The sequence below is a fragment of the Scyliorhinus torazame genome, chromosome 4 (genome assembly GCF_047496885.1).
Source record: "Scyliorhinus torazame isolate Kashiwa2021f chromosome 4, sScyTor2.1, whole genome shotgun sequence".
NCBI lineage: Eukaryota > Metazoa > Chordata > Chondrichthyes > Carcharhiniformes > Scyliorhinidae > Scyliorhinus > Scyliorhinus torazame.
The window spans coordinates 106,821,798-106,839,885 of record NC_092710.1 but is presented as its reverse complement, the minus strand read 5'-3'; the positions used below and the strand labels follow the sequence as shown (position 1 = coordinate 106,839,885).

At 46.1% G+C, this 18,088-nt stretch overlaps 1 protein-coding gene and 1 long non-coding RNA gene across 22 annotated transcripts in view; one reads left to right on the top strand and one right to left on the bottom strand.

The window, feature by feature from the left end:
* Window positions 1–18,088, bottom strand: part of dst (dystonin) — a 779,292-nt gene that overhangs the window by 159,945 nt on the left and 601,259 nt on the right. The window lies entirely within an intron of this gene.
* The window catches only part of LOC140410377 (uncharacterized), a 43,865-nt gene continuing 29,532 nt past the window's right edge, over window positions 3,756–18,088 (top strand). Inside the window, exons 1-2 of one of the 2 annotated variants that reach the window (XR_011940634.1) lie at window positions 3,756–3,852; window positions 11,787–11,921. This is a non-coding gene — a long non-coding RNA (uncharacterized lncRNA). Of the gene's footprint in view, window positions 3,853–7,748; window positions 7,839–11,786; window positions 11,922–18,088 lie in introns of those variants that run through there. The other variant, XR_011940635.1, reaches the window with a different exon arrangement.

The window sequence follows — 18,088 nt, the reverse complement described above, 5'->3', positions numbered from 1 at the left end:
GAGTAACCTTACAAAACTATTACTACAAACACCAGTTGGTCAGAAAAGAAAATGCACCGAAGGATGTTTGGATAAGCAAAGCACAATTCAAAGGAAGATAGTTCCGGACAAATTTTAGCAAAGGTTTTTTTTACTATTGCATCGAAATAGGTGCTGGATTGCATCTGTTTCCTGTTGGGCATCTCTTCCCTCAAACTGCTAAATCTCAGGGAGGCGCAAATACACATGAGATTAAACAAAGGTCAAGGTTGAGTTTCAAATCGGTGGAAAAAAGGCTTTCCATAAACATTCAATCTAAAGCCAGGTACTCTACTCTGGAGGTTATTAAAAGAAGAACTTGCATTAATAATAGTGCCTTTTCTAACCTCAATTGTCCCAAAGCGCTTTACAGACAATTAAGTGCTTTTTGAAGTGTAGTCACTGTTGTAATGTAGGAAAGGCAGCAGCCCACAAAGAGCAATGTGAAAATCTGTTTTTTGTGATGTTGGTTGAGGTGTAAATACTGGCCAAGACACTGGGGAGAGAGAACTCCCTGAATCAGTTCCATGGAAGCCTTTTACATCCGCGAGAGGGCAGATGGGGCCTTTGTTTATGCCTTATCTGAAGGATGATGCCTCCATTGAGAAGGGTGAAACACATGGAATTCAAGGAAACTTGCCGAGATGGATCTGAAACTGGCATAGTAATACCACACAAAGGGTGGTGGTAGAAGGCTGGTTGAGTAACTGGAGGCCGGTGTCCAGCTGGAGCAGTGCTGGGTCCCTTATTAGAATCATAGAATTCAGAGTGCAGGAGGCCATTCGGCCCATCGGGTCTGCACCGACCCTTGGAAAGAGCACCCTACGCCTCCACCTAACCTTTTGGAAACTAAAGGACAATTTAGCATAGCCAATCCACCTAACCTGCTCATCCTTAGACTGTAGGAGGAAACCGGAGCACCCGGAGGAAACCCACGCAGACACGGGGAGAACGTGCAAACGCCACACAGTCACGCGAGACCGGAATTGAACCTGGGACCCTGGAGCTGTGAGGCAGCCGTGCTAACCACTGTGCTGCCCCAATAGATGGGTGATGTCTGGGTGAGATTTTATTCCTTTTTGACTTTTCGTGGCTTGATATAATTTGCAGAGCCATTTCTGATGGTTGTGGGGCGTCAAGTGGCCAGAGCAGGTTAGGATAGCTGATATCCTTCCCTAATGTAGATAGGTGATATTTTATTTTATAACGTTGCATGATAGTTTCAATATCACTAATAATGTGTTTAAATTCCAGATTTTAACTAATTTAAATTGTTTGTTATCGACGAGAATGTGGGGGAATGCTAAGTATGTTTGCATACAACACCAAGATTGGTAGGATTGTTAACAGTGAAGAAGAGGGTCGTAGGTTACAGAAAGATATAGATGGTTGGTCAGATGGGAGAGCAGTGGCTGATGGTATTTACCTCTGATAAGTGCAAGGTGATGCACTTTGGAAGAAGAAGCAGGACAACAAAGTATAACGAATGGCAGGACAGTAGGAAGTCCAGAGGAACAGATGGATCTTGGAGTACTTGTTCACAGATCCCTGAAGGCAGCAGAGCAGGTGAACAAGAATAAGAAGGCCACTTGCCTTTATCAGTCGTGGCACAGAATATAAGAGCGAGGTTATGTTGGAGCTGTACAGAACGTTGGTTAGGCCACAGCAGTTCTGGTCTCACTATCGGAAGGAGATGATTGCACTGGAGGGGGTTCAGGATGTTTCCTGGGATGGAACATCTGAGCTATAAGGAGAAACTGGATAGTCTCAGATTGTTTTCTTTACAGCGGAGAAGTCGCGGGGGGGCGGGGGGGGGGGGGGGGGGGAGAGAAATTGAGGTACATAAGATTATGAGGGATTTGGACAAGGTAAATAGGAAGCAGCTGTTGCCTATGGTTGAGGGGTCAATCACAAGGAGGCATAGATTTAGGGGCGGGGCAGGAGCTTCTGAGGAGATTTGAGAAAAAGAAATTAACTGAAGAGGATCAATTCACTCCCTGGCTCTGTAAAGACTTAGTTACCTACTAATGCTCGCATTCAAAGTATCGTATTGCATCTTTGACTTTGTCGATATAAATGTTTCTGGAACCCATCTCTTCATTGACCTGAGGAAGGAGCTGCACTCCAAAAGCTAGTGATTTGAAACAAACCTGTTGGACTTTAACCTGGTGTTGTAAGACTTCTTACTGGAACTTTAAAAAGCACTTGGATGAGCACTCGAAACACCATCACATTCAAGGATATGGGATGTGCTGAGAAGTGGGATTAACGCAAGATAATAATAATCTTTATTAGTGTCACAAGTCGGCTTACGTTAACACTTCAATGAAGTTACTGTGTAAATCCTCTAGTCGCCCCACTCCAGGCCCTGTTCGGGTACACGGAGGGAGAATTCAGAATGTCCAATTCACCTAACAAGCATGTCTTTCGGGACTTGTGAGAAGAAACCGATGGATTTGGGGTAGTTATTGTCAGTGTAGACTCAATGGCCGAAGGGCCTTTTCTGCTCTGTACGACTCTATGACTCCAGCAGTGCAACACTATCTCAATGTGGTACCAGGAGGGTGAGCCTGGATTTTGTTCTCAAGGGTCTAAGAGTGAAGCTGGGCTCCACAACCTTCTGAATCAGAGGTGAGTGTCCTGCTTGTTACACTGAGAATACCTCTCTTCCTCTGCAGAACACGCATCTATAATAAGTCAATAAGGTTAACAGGCACCCCAGCACCTCTGCCCTCAGGGGTTCCCCTCCCCCCAGAACCATGACAGGGTCCCTCTTGTCTTCACTATTCATCCCACCAGCCTCTGAATTCAAAGGATCATCCTCCATCATTTCCATCAACTCCAGCAGGTGCCACCACTAAACCCATCTTCCCTTTACCCCCACTTTCAGCATTCCACAGGGACCACTCCCTCTGTGACACAGTGGTCCACTCTTCCCTTCATCCCCCTTCCACACTACCTTCCCTGCAATCGCAAAGGTACATTGCCTGCCCCTTTACCTCTCGTCGCCTCAAACATTGGGTCCTAAGGATCCAAACATTCCTTTCAGGTGAAGCAGCATTTCACTTGCACCTCCTTCAATTTGGTCCACTGTATTTTCTACCCCCAATGTGGTCTCCTCTACATTGGGGAGACTCAGTGCAGGCTGGGTGACCGTTTTGCGATCGCAAGCATGGCCCCAACCTTTCTGTCTCTTGCAATTTCAACTCAGCATCTTGCTCTCATGGCCACATATTCATCCTTGGCCTGCTGCAATACTGCAGCGAAGTTCAACGCAAACTGGAAGATCAACACCTCATCTTCTGATTAGACACATTACAGCCTTCTGGACTCAACACTGAATTCAACAACTTTAGCCAGTAAACCTTCCCCTCTGTCTTAAACCACCCCTCCCCCCATTTTGTAGTGTGCTCACCATTATTTTTCAGCTCCCTGGCCTTCCCCCAACAAAACCGCACCCCTCCCCCACATGGCCACCCGTCACTGGCTGCTCGGTTGCTCCCATTAACACATTCTACCTTTGGCCACTATTAACACTCTGCATCCCCTAATGGCAGCGTGAACACTTTGTCTTATGTCCATGATACATTTGTCCACATCTCCTTTTCCCGCCCTATTCCTGGTCTTCTATTCTGCCCCACCTCCTCCGTTCCCTTTCCAACTATATAATTCTCTACCTTGCTCCAGTTCTGTAGAAGGATCATTTAGATCAGAAATCTGTTTCCCTCAGCAGATGCTGCCAGTCCTACTGAGTTTATCCAGAATCGGCAGTATTTTGCAGCCTCGTGGCCCAGATGAAATGGAAGGAGATACAGAACCTAGCACTGCACTGGGGTGAGTATGAGCCGCGATTATGTGCTCAAGCCTTGCTTTGCAGCAACACAAAAGAACACCACAACTCTTCAGTTTACTTAGCACAATTACGTTGCAACTTAAAGAACAGGAAATATATGCATGAGAACACTACAGTCTCAATATCTCAAAATTGCTAATCTTCACAATCAGTGCTGACTACCAAAATAAACCCAATAATTCAGACCGTTTCCAATTGCAATCAGTATAAGCAGTCTTTTACTTAATTGCATTGTACCAATGACCAGGAAATGTGAAATATTTAGCAGAAAACACTTTGCGGACAAGTATGGTACTACTTCAGTCTTTCACAAGTTGCATCTGTTTCCTATCCACGGCGTGTAACAGATGCAATGGGAACAGATGCCAGGTCCCACCGGTCATGGCAAAGTTCGACCATGGCTACTGATTTTCATATTGCATGTTATAATAGATTTCCCATGTCAGGCTCACGGTGAACGCATTGCCTTCTCACCCCACAACAAAATTTACATTGCTTATAGAATCATAGAATTTACAGTGCACAAGGAGACCATTCGGCCCATCGAGTCTACACCGGCCCTTGGAAAGAGCACTCTGCTTAAGCCCACACCACCATCCGAACACCACCTAACCATTTTTTTGGGACACGAAGGGCAATTTAGCATGGCCAATCCACCTAACCTGCACATCTTTGGACTGTGGGAGGAAACCGGAGCACCCGGAGGAAACCCATGCAGACACGGGAAGAACATGCAGGCTCCACACATACAGTGACCCAAGCCGAGACTCGAACCTGGAACCCTGGAGCTGTGAAGCAACAGTATTAATCACTGTGCTACCGTGCCACCAACACAAAGATAATGGGGAGATTAAGTTCTGTAAAATCTTCACTTCCTTTCATTGGTAATAATGATCAAATGTAAAGAAAAGATAAATAGGAGCAAAGTTAAGCTATGCACTCCCTTGAGCCTGTATCCCCGTTCAATAAAATCATGGATGATCTGCTGCCTTAATACCACTCTATTTCCATATACCGTATATCGTTTTGTTGAATATAATGGGTAGGATCATTAACTACCATAGAGCTTTTGTACAAAAATCTGTTGTGTCGGAATTGATAAGATTCCTCCCCTCCCCTCTCTCCACCCTCGGAGTTTACTTTCTCACCGACTCCTCATCTAAAGGTGTTAAATCTTGATCAGCAAGTCCCATGGCCAGCCATGCCACACCAGCTGTCACCCTAGACATACAGCTGAGCCCAACTATAGCCTCACCGATCCGCACACGCAGACATTTTCCAGCAGGTCTGACTGGATAACCTCCGACTTTCAACGTTCTTCATTGGCGTGACTGTTATGATTGGTCACCAAATTGCACCATGCGACAACAGGATGGTAGACAGCAAACTAGATTGACCCTGGTCGTTTTTTGCCCAGCAATTTGTGTTCCTATGACAACTAGGAAATCTGACTGATTTTCCCCTTCCCTATTCCAGAGGCACTGACTTCAATTGTTGGGCACTTACCACCAACCGGCCTGAGGTTCACCAGATCAGCGTGACTTCCATGGTCCCTTCCTGGTCTATAAGGCTCAATATCTAAATACGTGGTGTATTCGCACTGGCAAAATTTTTTGCAGTATTACAAACGGATATTGTTTCATTCCATTTATACCCTCAGAAGCCCGATTAAAAACCTTGCTGTATTTTTACAATACGGCGTTTTATAGAATAGAGGTTAGGATTCATATATTTGTTCGATTAAGTATTTTGTTTACGCACAAAGGTTTTTGCAATAGCTGCGAGACTAATTTTGTAACGTACTGTGCAAGCTCATGTCGTACACTACAAATCACTTTGATTAACTGGATTTTACTAAGGTCGGGATTTTTGGCCTTGGCCTTGGCCTTCCCCCCCCCCCCACCCCCCCCCCCACCCCGTGGCATGTTTTCCGGCAGCAGAGGCAGCTCGCCATTGGCTGCCAGCGGGATCTTCCGGTGCTGCCGATATGTACGCCCATCCTGAAGATCCCGCTAGCAGGAAGAGCTGGAAAATCCCACCCCGAGTGTCCATCACAATCGATACAACCCACCATAAACATGGTTTCAAACCATGTGGTTATTTTCAGAAGGGTGGGAATCTCCCACCCAGTTCCTTATAGAAGGTGAACTGCTAGAATTCTGGGGCAATTAAGACACCTTATCCACTGATAGACAACAGCAGCAGCCACATAGATGAACAGAAAATCCCCATTTGTTTATAGGAGCATGGGAACAGAAGACAGCTATTTAGCTCCATGAGACTTTTACGCCATTCAATTCGATCATGGCTGACCTGCACCTCAACCCTATTCACCTGCCTTTGACCCATATTCCCCGAAACCCTGACCCAACAAAAATCAACCGATCTGTGTCTTGAAAGTTCCAATTGCCACAGAATCCCACAGGAGAGTTCCAGACTTCCACGACCCTTAGTGTGAAGTGCTTCATGATTTCATACAAAATAGGGACAGAAGTAGGCCAACTGGCCCCTTGAGTCTGTTCTATCATTCAGTAAGAGCATGGTTTAGCTGTTGAGTTCCACATTATCTATCTCAGATTCCCTTTCACAACAAGAATCGATCTACCGCCACCTTTAATAGATTGTGATCACGCGAACACCAATTTCTAAGGCAGAGAAATCTAAAGTCTCACAATTCTCAGAAGAATATTTCTCTTCATCTCTGACCTATAAGACGACCCCTAACTTTCAAACAGTGCCTCCTAATTCTGGGCTCACCCTCAAAAGGAAACATCCTTTCAAGTCCACCTTGTCAAAACCATTCAGCATCTTATATACTTCAATCAAGTCATACCTTATTCTTCTAAACTCTAGTGAAAAAAACCCACTCTCATACGACAACCTGCTTATTTCAGGTAACAATCTAGTAAACCTCCTCTGAACCGCCCCCCTGAATGGCCTGGCACTGAGATTTGTTTTACACACCAGCTCCTTTAAAACTGGTCAACGCAGCCACGACAGAATAGTGAGGAACATTTGAAACCGTCGAGGATGAACAGGAAGAAACGTGAAAACTTCCCCAATTCCCTTCGTGTCAGCCATGACTCATTGGCTGGGATTCTCCGTTGCGAGTCTGCCCCTCTACTGCTGCTAACAAGGATGGAGAATTTGGTACACCATTCTCTGTTTGCGGGATTCTCTACTCCCGCCGCGTGCCAATGGGATTTCCAATTGAAACCACCCCATGCCGCCGGACAACCCGTGGGCGAGGGTGCGCTGCCGGCAGGACCAGAGATGCCCGCCTCCAGGGAACGGCCAGAGAATTCCACCCAATGCTTGACATTTGTGCCTCAGTTCGGCGGTTCGAGGTCCAAGTCCCACTCTGGAGCCTTGAGCACATAATCCAGATTTACATTCCCAGTGCAATACTGAGGTAACGGACGGGATTTACCAGCTGTTCACGCCGGTGGGATATTCTGGTCCAATACCGGCGTATGGGTTTCCCGACGATGAGGGATGCTGTCACCGGGAAATCCCGTTGACAATGGTGGGGTCGGTAGATCCCACTGGCGGGCCGCCACCCCGCTGAAAATGTGTGGCGGGGTGGTCCATAAATCCCGCCCAACGTCTTTTGGATAAGACATTAAATTCAGGTGGATGCAACAGTTAAAAAAGAGCAGGGGAGTTCTTTTCAGTGCCCAGGTCAATATTTATTTCTTATGCTTAGACTTTCAAACAAATCATTATCTTTGCTCTTTGTGGATGCTCTCTCTGCTGGGCACGAATTGCCTGTCATATTTCCAACAACAGGGACTCCACTTCAAAAAAACTTCACTGGTTGCAAAGCATATTGGGGCATCCTCAGTTTGTGACAGGAGCTCTTCTCTTCTCTTGGGCAGTTCTTCAGCATTGAGGATGACTTGCTTCCACTCCGGGGAGGTGGGCTTTACAGTGGCTAAATAGTCCAATCCTGGTGGTGTTTGATGAGGTGAGTGGGTGGGATGCTCTAGATTCTGCACTCTATTTCCGTTGTTTATGCTTGTGTCATGGAACAGTCCCTTTAAGAAATGTTTTTGTCTTATCACATGGCTTCAGTGATGTCATTGTGTGAGTGGAGCTGGGCTGTGGCTCTGGGTTTTTACTTTTGTTTTTGAGTTGGGAGCTGGTTTGTTCTGCACAGTTTCAAAAGAAGTGTCTCTGTATCTTCATTTTAAAAGCTGTTTCCAGATTACATGACAACTTAAAAGAAATAATTGCTTTCTGGAAGGAATTCAAGCCTGCTGTTTTAAACAAAAGCATCCAAACCAGGTCTCAGTGCTGTGTGCTGGGCCCCACCTTTGAAAAGGGGTTTCTAGTTTATGGGATCTTATTGTTAAATTGGAGCAGTTGAAGGGAGATTACTCTAGGTGTGTGGGGTATTTATGTTTGTAGTTGATAAAAATGCTTACTGCGTGTGTTTATAAAAATGTTAACTAAATTCGCAGAATATAGTTTGTTTTTGATTAAAAGTGCTTAAGGCCTCTGTTGAATAACGCCTGAAAGCCAGGCCCTGGTGCTCCCCGTAACCAAAATCGATAAACAGTTGTAGGTCATGTGAACTCATGATATACTGTAGAGTTTTCTAAACCCTGGCCCATAACACTTGGCCTCCGCGTGCTCCACTCTATGACGCTCTTGCGATTGGTGCCTTCGCGGATGCTTCTTCTCCAGTTTGTACGTTCTACGGCAAGCTATTCCCATGTATCGTTGGGGATGTTACAGTTATTTAGAGAGGCTTTCAGAATGTCCTTGTAGTGTTTCCTTTGCCCTCTTTGATTGCTTGGCATTGCGGAGCTCGGAGTAGAGCACTTCTTTTGGGAGTCTTGTGTCAGGCATGCTCATCGCAGCTGGCCGAGCATGACCAGTGCCTCGATACTGGGGATATTGGCGTGGGAGAGGATGTTCACGTTGGACGCCTATCCGGCCAGTGGATTTGCTGGATTTTGCGGAGGCAAAGCTGATGATATCTCTCCAGGGATTTGAGGTGTCTGCTGTACATTGTTCATGTTTCTGATGCATACAGGAGGGCGGGGACCACGTTTGATCTGTAAACCAAGAGCTTGATGCTCAATCTGAGGTCTCGTCTTCAAACACCGAAGGCATCCAAAGACAGCACTGGCGCATTGGAGTCGATGCTGGTTTTCAGCGCCGATGTCTGCTTGCGCCGAGAGGAGGTTCTCGAGGTATGGGAAATGATTCACTTTGTCCAGGGACTCACTGTGGATCTTGCCGGTCGGAGGGCAGTTTTGTGAGGCAGGAGCGGGCTGGAAGAGAACTGTTTTCCGAATGTTTTGTTTGAGGCCCATTCTCTCGTATGCCTCGATGATGGTTTGTAGCTCGGCCTTTGAACAGGTGTCGTCTGTGCACTGCAGCTTGATGACAGAGGTTGGGATGGTCTTGGTTCTGGCCTGGAGACGTTGGCGGTTGAACAGCTTGCCACTTGTCTGGTAGGTTAGCTCCACTCCAGCGGGATCAGAGGATCAGGGAATAAGGGGATCAGGGGAGAAGGCAGGAAATGGGGATGAGAAAAATATCAGTCGTGATTGAATGGTGAAGCAGACTCGATGGGCCGAGTGGCCTAATTCTGCTCTATGTGTTATGATCTTATGGGAGCTTCAGGGTGACGGGGTGGAGTGTTGCTGCGAGAAGAGCGTTGTTGCGAGACGCAGCCCTGTTTGATCCCAGTTTGCACACGTATTGGGTCTGTGATGGTTCCATGGGGAGGATCGTGGCTTGCAAGTCATTGTGTAGCAGGTAGAGAATGCTGACAAATTTCTGCGGACAGCCGAATGTGAGGAGGATGTTTCACAGTCCCTCACGGTTGACAGTGAAGAAGGCCTTTGTCAGATCGAAGAAGGCCATGTAAAGAGGTTGATGCTGTTTCCTGCACTGTTCCTGGATTTGCTGCACCTTGAAGATCATGTCCATTGTGACTCTTGATGGCTTGGAAGCCATACTGAGACTCAGGGAGGAAGTCTTCAGCCACTGGGAGGAGGCTTTCCCGTGGTGGAGAGTAGGAAAATCCCTCTGTAATTCCCACAGACGGACCGTCTCCTTTCTTGAAGATGGTCCCAATTAAGGAATTTCTGAGATCAGCCGGCACGCTTTTTTCCTTCCAGACAAAGATGAAGAGGTTGTGGATTCTTGTCAAGAGTGCATCTCCACTGCATTTTAGTACTTCTGTGGGGATTCCATCTGCGCCTTGTTGTTCTTCAGCTGTTGGAAGGCTTTTCTTTTTTTAAAATAAATTTAGAGTACTCAATTCATTTTTTTCCAATAAAGGGGCAATTTAGCGTGTTCAATCCACTTATCCTGCACATCTTTGGGTTGTGGGGGCGATACCCACGCAAACATGGGGAGAATATGCAAACTTACACGGACAGTGATCCGGGATCGAACCTGGGATCTCGGCGCCGTGAGGCTGCAGTGCTACCACTGCGCCACCATGCTGACACATCGGCGCAAGCAGACACCTATTGGAAGGCTTTTCTGACCACACTGCGAGCTGTGTTTGCGCTGGGATGGTGGCGGATAGCACACTGTGGTATGGTGTTGAGGCAATTGCGTCAAAGGCTGTGTCTTGGTTGGGGAAGTCCTCAAAGTGCTCACTCCAGAGGGTGTTGACTGCCTCTGTCTTTGATGAGCATCTCTCCATTTCTGGCTCTCAGTGCAGGGGTCCCTGGATACTCGGACCGTAGATGGTTTTAATTGTGCTGAAGATGCTGCACACATCGTGGTTGTCGGCAGAGACCAGGTTTAACTTAAGACAGGGTCCAATAAACACTCATCATCCACTGGTCATCTGCCAGCCTGGCTTCAGGACCTATACAGCTGGGAAATGCAAGCTCCTCCTCAGTAAATATTAAACTGTGGCTCAAAAGACCATGGCAGCTCACAAATAGCACAGTGGTTAGCACCGTTGCTTCACAGCGCCAGGGTCCCAGTTTGATTCCCGGCTTGGGGCACGGTCTGTGTGGAGTCTGCACAATCTCCTCGTCTCTGCGTGGATTTCCTCCGGGTGTTCCGGTTTCCTCCCACTCATCCCGAAAGACGTGCTGTTAGGTGAGTTGGACATTCTGTATTCTCCCTCTGTGTACCCGAACAGTCACCGGAATGTGACGACTCGGGGCTTTTCACAGTTACCTCATTGCACTGTTAATGTAAGCCTACTTGTGACAATAAAGATTAGTAAATTATTAAAAATATAAAGCACAGAAGAAAATTGGGAGTAGTTTTTATTGTGCAAGGAGTTCAAATGCTGCCTAAACTCTCAGCATTGAGAATACTTGAATCTGAACATAAAAATAAATCGTTATCAGCAAGGCTCGTGTTTGAGATCATTAGTTACATCAAATACTCAACGCAAATCAAGAACTTAATACACTGCACCAGAACAAACCACTATGATCTCATCTCCCAGCTGCATTTGTCGACAGACACTGAACTATGCTAAAGGTAAACTTATGGAAGGAAACAATTCCCTGTGAAGTGTTGAAGAATTCAGTAAAACTTCTTCAATGTCCAATCAATACGAGGAACATACCATTCGGGAAATACTGAACTAATTAAAATCTGCTTTCACATCTGGCCCAATTGTATCTGTTTACCAATGCGCTCAGATGCACTTTAAGTGGATTAATCAGAATTTTAAAATCCATATTTAATTTTCTATTAAAAGCAACAGGATGTGGAAATTATTACAACATGAGCTTCTGGTCTTAGAGGAAGCAACAATTGGCTATCTCACTTCATTCCTTTTAAAGTCTCCATCCTGTTGTTTTAGTTCTCGGCTCCCCTCTAACAAATATCCTGTTTTAAGGGCAAGCCACTTTCGCTCCTTCACATTACAACTCCGTAGATTTACCTTTCACTGTATATTCAAACCATTGAATTTCAGGAGGCGAAGAATGCAGAAAAGCAGCAGAACTAAAAGAACAAAAGGATTTAAAACAAGGAGGCACAAACTACAAAAAAAACAGAAGAGAAAAATATATCAGCAATTGACATAAAGGACGACAAGACAGAATTGGAAGTAAGAAAACTACATTTGAGCCCTGATAATGCACAAGCACATACAACTTGTGTGGATCAGTTGTGACTCAATGAGTAACACACTCGCCTCCGAGTTAGAAGGACATGGGTTCACGTCGCACTCCAGAAGCTTTAGCGTGAAATCCAGCTGAAACTCCGAATACTGTACGGAGGGAGTGCTGGATTGTTGGGTGAAATGTTAAAATCAAGGACCCATCTAGCCTGAGGGGGAGGTGAAACATCCTTGTCACTATTTGAAGAGGAGCAGGGTAGTTCTCTTCAGTGTTCTGGTCAATATTTATCGTACAATCAACATTGTTAAAAAAAGCAGATTATCTGGTCATACGCAAACCGCTATTTGTGGGAACTTGCTGTATATAAATTGGCTCCACATTTCCTGCACTACTACCTCATATGTATTTCATTGGCTGCAAATGCTTTGGTACATCCTGAGGTTGTGCAATGTGGTCTATCATTGCAAGCCTGTATTGATATGGATGGCTAGAGTTTTTATTGCTTTTATAAGTTATCCTCAATTAACGTATTACAATCTCAGACCAGACGCCCAACAGTGGATAGGATACAGGACCAAAACCCCAATATTTTAGTTTATTTGAATGACTGTGTGGAAAGAATGATTTGCTCCAGGAGTGATTGCATGAAGAAATAGGATTTGGTTTTTTTTTTTAAAAACAAAACTTTGTTGGAACTACAATATTAAACTTTTTAACTTCAAACCCAAAAATATAAGCTTACAATTTACACCTTAAACACTCCTACTCAATTTTCCATTAAACAAAGATCAAAGAACAATACAGCACACAATACAGCCTTCGGCCCTCCAAGCCTGCGCCGATCACGTGTCCTATCTAGATCAACTGCCTGTATCATTCTATACCCCGCCTGTTCATGTGTCTATCCAGATAAGTCTTAAAGATCGCAAACACATCTGCCTCAACCACCTCACTTGACAGTGCATTCCAGGCAACCATCACCCTCTGTGTAAAAAAACTTCCCCCGCACATCTCCACTGAATCCCCCCTCACCTTGAACTTGTGACCCCTTGTAATTGTCATTTCCGCCCTAGGAAAAAGCCTCCAACTGTTCACCCTATCAATACCCCTCATAATTTTATAAACTTCTATCAGGTCGCCCCTCAGCCTCAGTCTTTCTAGGGAGAACAATCCCAGTTTATTCAATCTTTCCTCACAGCTAATACCCTCCATACCAGGCAACATCCTGGTAAACCTTTTCTGTACTCTCTTCAAAGCCTCCACGTCGTTCTGGTAATGCGCTGACGTTGAATTGGACACAGTATTCCAAATGTGGCCTAAGCAACATTCTCAAAACTGTAACATAATTTGCGAACTTTTGTACTCAATGCTCCATCCGATGAAGGCATGCATGCTTTCTTTACCACCATTTCCACCTGTGCTGTCACTTTTAAGGATCTGTATCCTGCTGTCTCTACACTTGCTGACTTACTGTTTTGATTCCCACCCCATGCCACATTAGTTCTGATGATCAGGAACACTATGCATGGATAAAGATTCACATATAACTTTAGAAAGGGAATTTGAACAGATTAAATAAAATTGCAGGGCTATGGGAAAGAGCAGGGTTCAAGAGAATCGGATAGGAACATAGGAACAGAGGTGGCCATTCAGCCCCTTGAGCCTGTCCCACCATTCAATGAGATATTGGCTGGTCTGTGGCCTAACTCCATATTCCTGCCTTTGGCCCATATCCCTTAACATCTTTGTTTAACAAAAATCTATCTATCTCTGATTTAAAATTAACAACTGTTCTAGCTTCAACTGCTGTTTGTGGGAGAGAGTTCCAAACCTCTACCACCCTTTGCATGCAGAAGTTCTTCCTAAATCTCTCCTGAACGGTGTAGCCCAAATTTTTAGACAATGCCCCCTAGTTTTAGAATCTCCAACTAGTGGAAATAGTTTATCTTTATCTGCCCTGTCTTTCCCTGTTAACATCTTGACTACTTTGATTAGAGCACTTCTAAATCCTAGCAAAAACAGGCAATCTCACCTCATAACAACTCCTGTAATTTTGGGTATCATTTTTGTAAACCTACCAGGCACTCCCTGCAAAAACTTCAATAAGATGAGTCAGGCATAACCTTCCCTTCACGAACCCACACTGGCTCTCCCTGATCAACCAAAATGTTTCAAGGTGTTCAGTTACCCCGGGCGAAATTCTCCCGAAACGGCGCGATGTCCGCCGACTGGCGCCCAAAACGGCACCAATCAGACGGGCATCGCGCCGCCCCAAAGGTGCGGAATGCTCCGCATCTTTGGGGGCCGAGCCCCAACATTGAGGGGCTAGGCCGACGCCGGAGGAATTTCCGCCCCGCCAGCTGGCGGAAACGGCCTTTGTTGCCCCGCCAGCTGGCGTGGAAATGACATGTCGGGGCGGCGCATGCGCGGGAGCGTCAGCGGCCGCTGAAAGTTTCCCGCGCATGCGCAGTGGAGGGAGTCTCTTCCGCCTCCGCCATGGTGGAGACCGTGGCGGAGGCGGAAGGGAAAGAGTGCCCCCGCGGAACAGGCCCGCCCGCGGATCGGTGGGCCCCGATCGTGGGCCAGGCCACCGTGGGGGCACCCCCCGGGGCCAGATCGCCCCGCGCCCCCCCCCAGAACCCCGGAGCCTGCCGGCGCCGCCTTGTCCCGCCGGTAAGGTAGATACTTTAATTTACGCCGGCGGGACAGGCAATTTATCGGCGGGACTTCGGCCCATCCGGGCCGGAGAATCGAGCGGGGGGGGGCCTGCCAACCGGCGCGGCCCGATTCCCGCCCCCGCCGAATATCCGGTGCCGGAGACTTCGGCAACCGGCGGTGGCGGGATTCACGGCAGCCCCCGGCGATTCTCCAACCCGGCGGGGGGGTCGGAGAATGACGCCCATCATCCTTGATTATAGGCTCCAGCAATTTCCCACCACAGATGGGGAACTGGTCTGCAATTCCCTGGTTAACCCCTTTCACCCTTCTTAAAAAGTGGAGTGACATCTGCAATTTTCCAATCCAGAGGGACTATTCCTGAATCTAGGGTACTCTGAAAGGTTATAGTTGGGGCATCTACAATGTGCTCCTCTACTTCCTTTAATATCCTGGGATGGAAACCGTCAGGTCCCGGGGATTTGTCATTCTTTAGTTCTATTAATTTCCTATTAGTGATGCTGTAATTACGTAAATTATATTAAATCTAGCACTGCTGCCTTTCGGCGCCGAGGTCCCAGGTTTGGTCCCGGCTCTGGGTCACTGTCCGTGTGGCGTTTGCACATTCTCCCTGTGTTTGCGTGGGTTTCGCCCCCACAACCCAAAGATGGGCAGGGTAGGTGGATTGGCTACGCTAAATTGCTGCTTAATTTTTAAAAAATGAATTGGGTACTCTACATTAAAAAAAAAAATTGTATTAAGTCCATGTCCTCTATTAATCTTTTCAGGACTTCCGGCAATTTATCCTCCTTTTCCACTGTAAACACTGAGGCAAAGTAATTGTTCGACCTGTCTGTAATTTCCCCATTATCACTGGCAATATCTCCATTTTCAGCTTTTAATGGGCCTACATTGTTCTTCAACACCCATTTTCCCTTTAAATAACTATTACATTTCTTCTTATTGATTTTGATGTCCCTTGCAAGTTTCCTTTCATAATCCCTTTTAGTAGCTCTTATAAGCTACTTTGTGACCCTTTGCTAGTCTTTGTATCTATCCCATTCCTCCAGATCTGTGCTATGTCTTGCATTTTTGTAAGCCCTTTCTTTTAGTTTTATCCTAGCCCTAACCTCTTTAGTTGCCCACGGCTGCGTTTTTTGTGAAGCGGAGCCTTTTCCTGTCAGGGGTATATACTTGTTCTGTATCTCGTTAAATCTTCCTTTAAATATTCCCCACTGATACACTGATAGCTCTTTCACGCAGCCGGAACATTCACGATGGGCCAAATGGCTCCCTTCAGTCTATGAGTAGATAGAACATAGAACATTACAGTGCAGTACAGGCCCTTCGGCCCTCGATGTTGCACCGACCTGTGAAACCACTCTAAAGCCCATCTACACTATTCCCTTATCGTCCTCTGTCTATCCAATGACCATTTGAATGCCCTTAGTGTTGGCGAGTCCACTACTGTTGCAGGCAGGGCATTCCACGCCCTTACTACTCTGAGTAAAAAACCTGATGCGCAATCAATTACACTCAAGACGAAGTGATTTCATAACTGAAGGCTTTAATCTGCTAGAACCTTTTCCCCAGCAGCTTCGATACAGAAAGTGAAGGCTGCTGGGACGGCACCATCTCTTATACCCCGCCTTCAGGGCAGAGCTACGTAATACAGCCAATGGTAGACTCCTGGGTCTAACCAATGGTCATCAGCCTCTCAGGTACCGCAATACCTGGTACTACCACAGAACCTACCTCTGACATCTGTCCTATATCTATCTCCCCTCAATTTAAAGTTATGTCCCCTCGTGCTAGACATCACCATCAGAGGAAAAAGGCTCTCACTGTCCACCCTATCCAATCCTCTGATCATCTTGTATGCCTCAATTAAGTCACCTCTTAACCTTCTTCTCTCTAACGAAAACAGCCTCAAGTCCCTCAGCCTTCCCTCATAAGATCTTCCCTCCATACCAGGCAACATTCTTGTAAATCTCCTCTGCACCCTTTCCAATGCTTCCACATCCTTCCTATAATGCGGCGACCAGAATAGCACGCAATACTCCAAATGCGGCCACACCAGAGTTTTGTACAGCTGCAACATGACCTCACGGCTCCGAAACACAATCCCTCTCCCAATAAAAGCTAACACAGCGTACGCCTTCTTAACAACCCTCTCAACCTGGGTGGCAACCTTCAGGGATCTATGTACATGTACACCGAGATCTCTCTGCTCATCCACACTACCAAGAATCTTACCATTAGCCCAGTACTCTGTCTTCCTGTTATTCCTTCCAAAATGAATCACCTCACAATTTTCTGCATTAAACTCCATTTGCCACCTCTCAGCCCAGCGCTGCAGCTTATCTAGGTCCCTCTGTAACATCCTTCCGCACTGTCCACAACTCCACCGACTTTAGTGTCATCTGCAAAATTACTCACCCATCCTTCTACACCCTCCTCCAGGTCATTTATAAAAATGACAAACAGCAGTGGCCCTAAAACAGATCCTTGTGGTACACCACTAGTAACTGGACTCCAGTCTGAATATTTGCCATCAACCACCACCCTTTGTCTTCTTCCAGCTCGCCAATTTCTGATCCAAACTGCTAAATCACCCTGAATCCCATGCCTCCGTATTTTCTGCAGTAGCCTACCGTGGGGAACCTTATCAAACGCTTTACTGAAATCCATATACACCACATCAACTGCTTTACCCTCATCCACCTGTTTGGTCACCTTCTCAAAGAACTCAATAAGGTTTGTGAGGCACGACCTACCCTTCACAAAACCGTGTTGACTATCTCTAATCAAATTATTCCTTTCCAGATGATTATACCTCCTACCTCTTATAAACCTTTCCAAGACTTTGCCCACAACAGAAGTAAGGCTCACTGGTCTACAGTTACCGGGGTTGTCTCTACTCCCCTTCTTGAACAAGGGGACAACATTTGCTATCCTCCAGTCTTCTGGCACTATTCCTGTAGACAAAGATGACTTAAAGATCAAAGCCAAAGGTTCAGCAATCTCCTCCCTACCTTCCCAGAGAATCCTAGAATAAATCCCATCCGGCCCAGGGGACTTATCTATTTTCACACTTTCCAGAATTGCTAACACCTTCTCTTTATGAACCTCAAGCCCTTCTAGTCTAGTAGCCTGAATCTCAGTATTCTCCTCGACAACATTGTCTTTTTCCTGTGTGAATACTGACGAAAAATATTCATTTAGCACCTCTTCTATCTCCTCGGACTCCACGCACAACTTCTCACTACCGTCCTTGACTGGCCCTACTCTTACCCTCGTCATTCTTTTATTCCTGACATATCTAAAGAAAGCTTTATCATTTATCTTGTTTTGAATACTACGAGCATTCAGGTAAAGTGCTTTTATGCTAGTTTTAATACCTTCTTCTCCATTAATAACATCTCTGAACATCTTGTGAACAATTGCGGACCCAACCCTGAGGCACACCACTAGCCACTGATCGCCAACCAGAAAAACA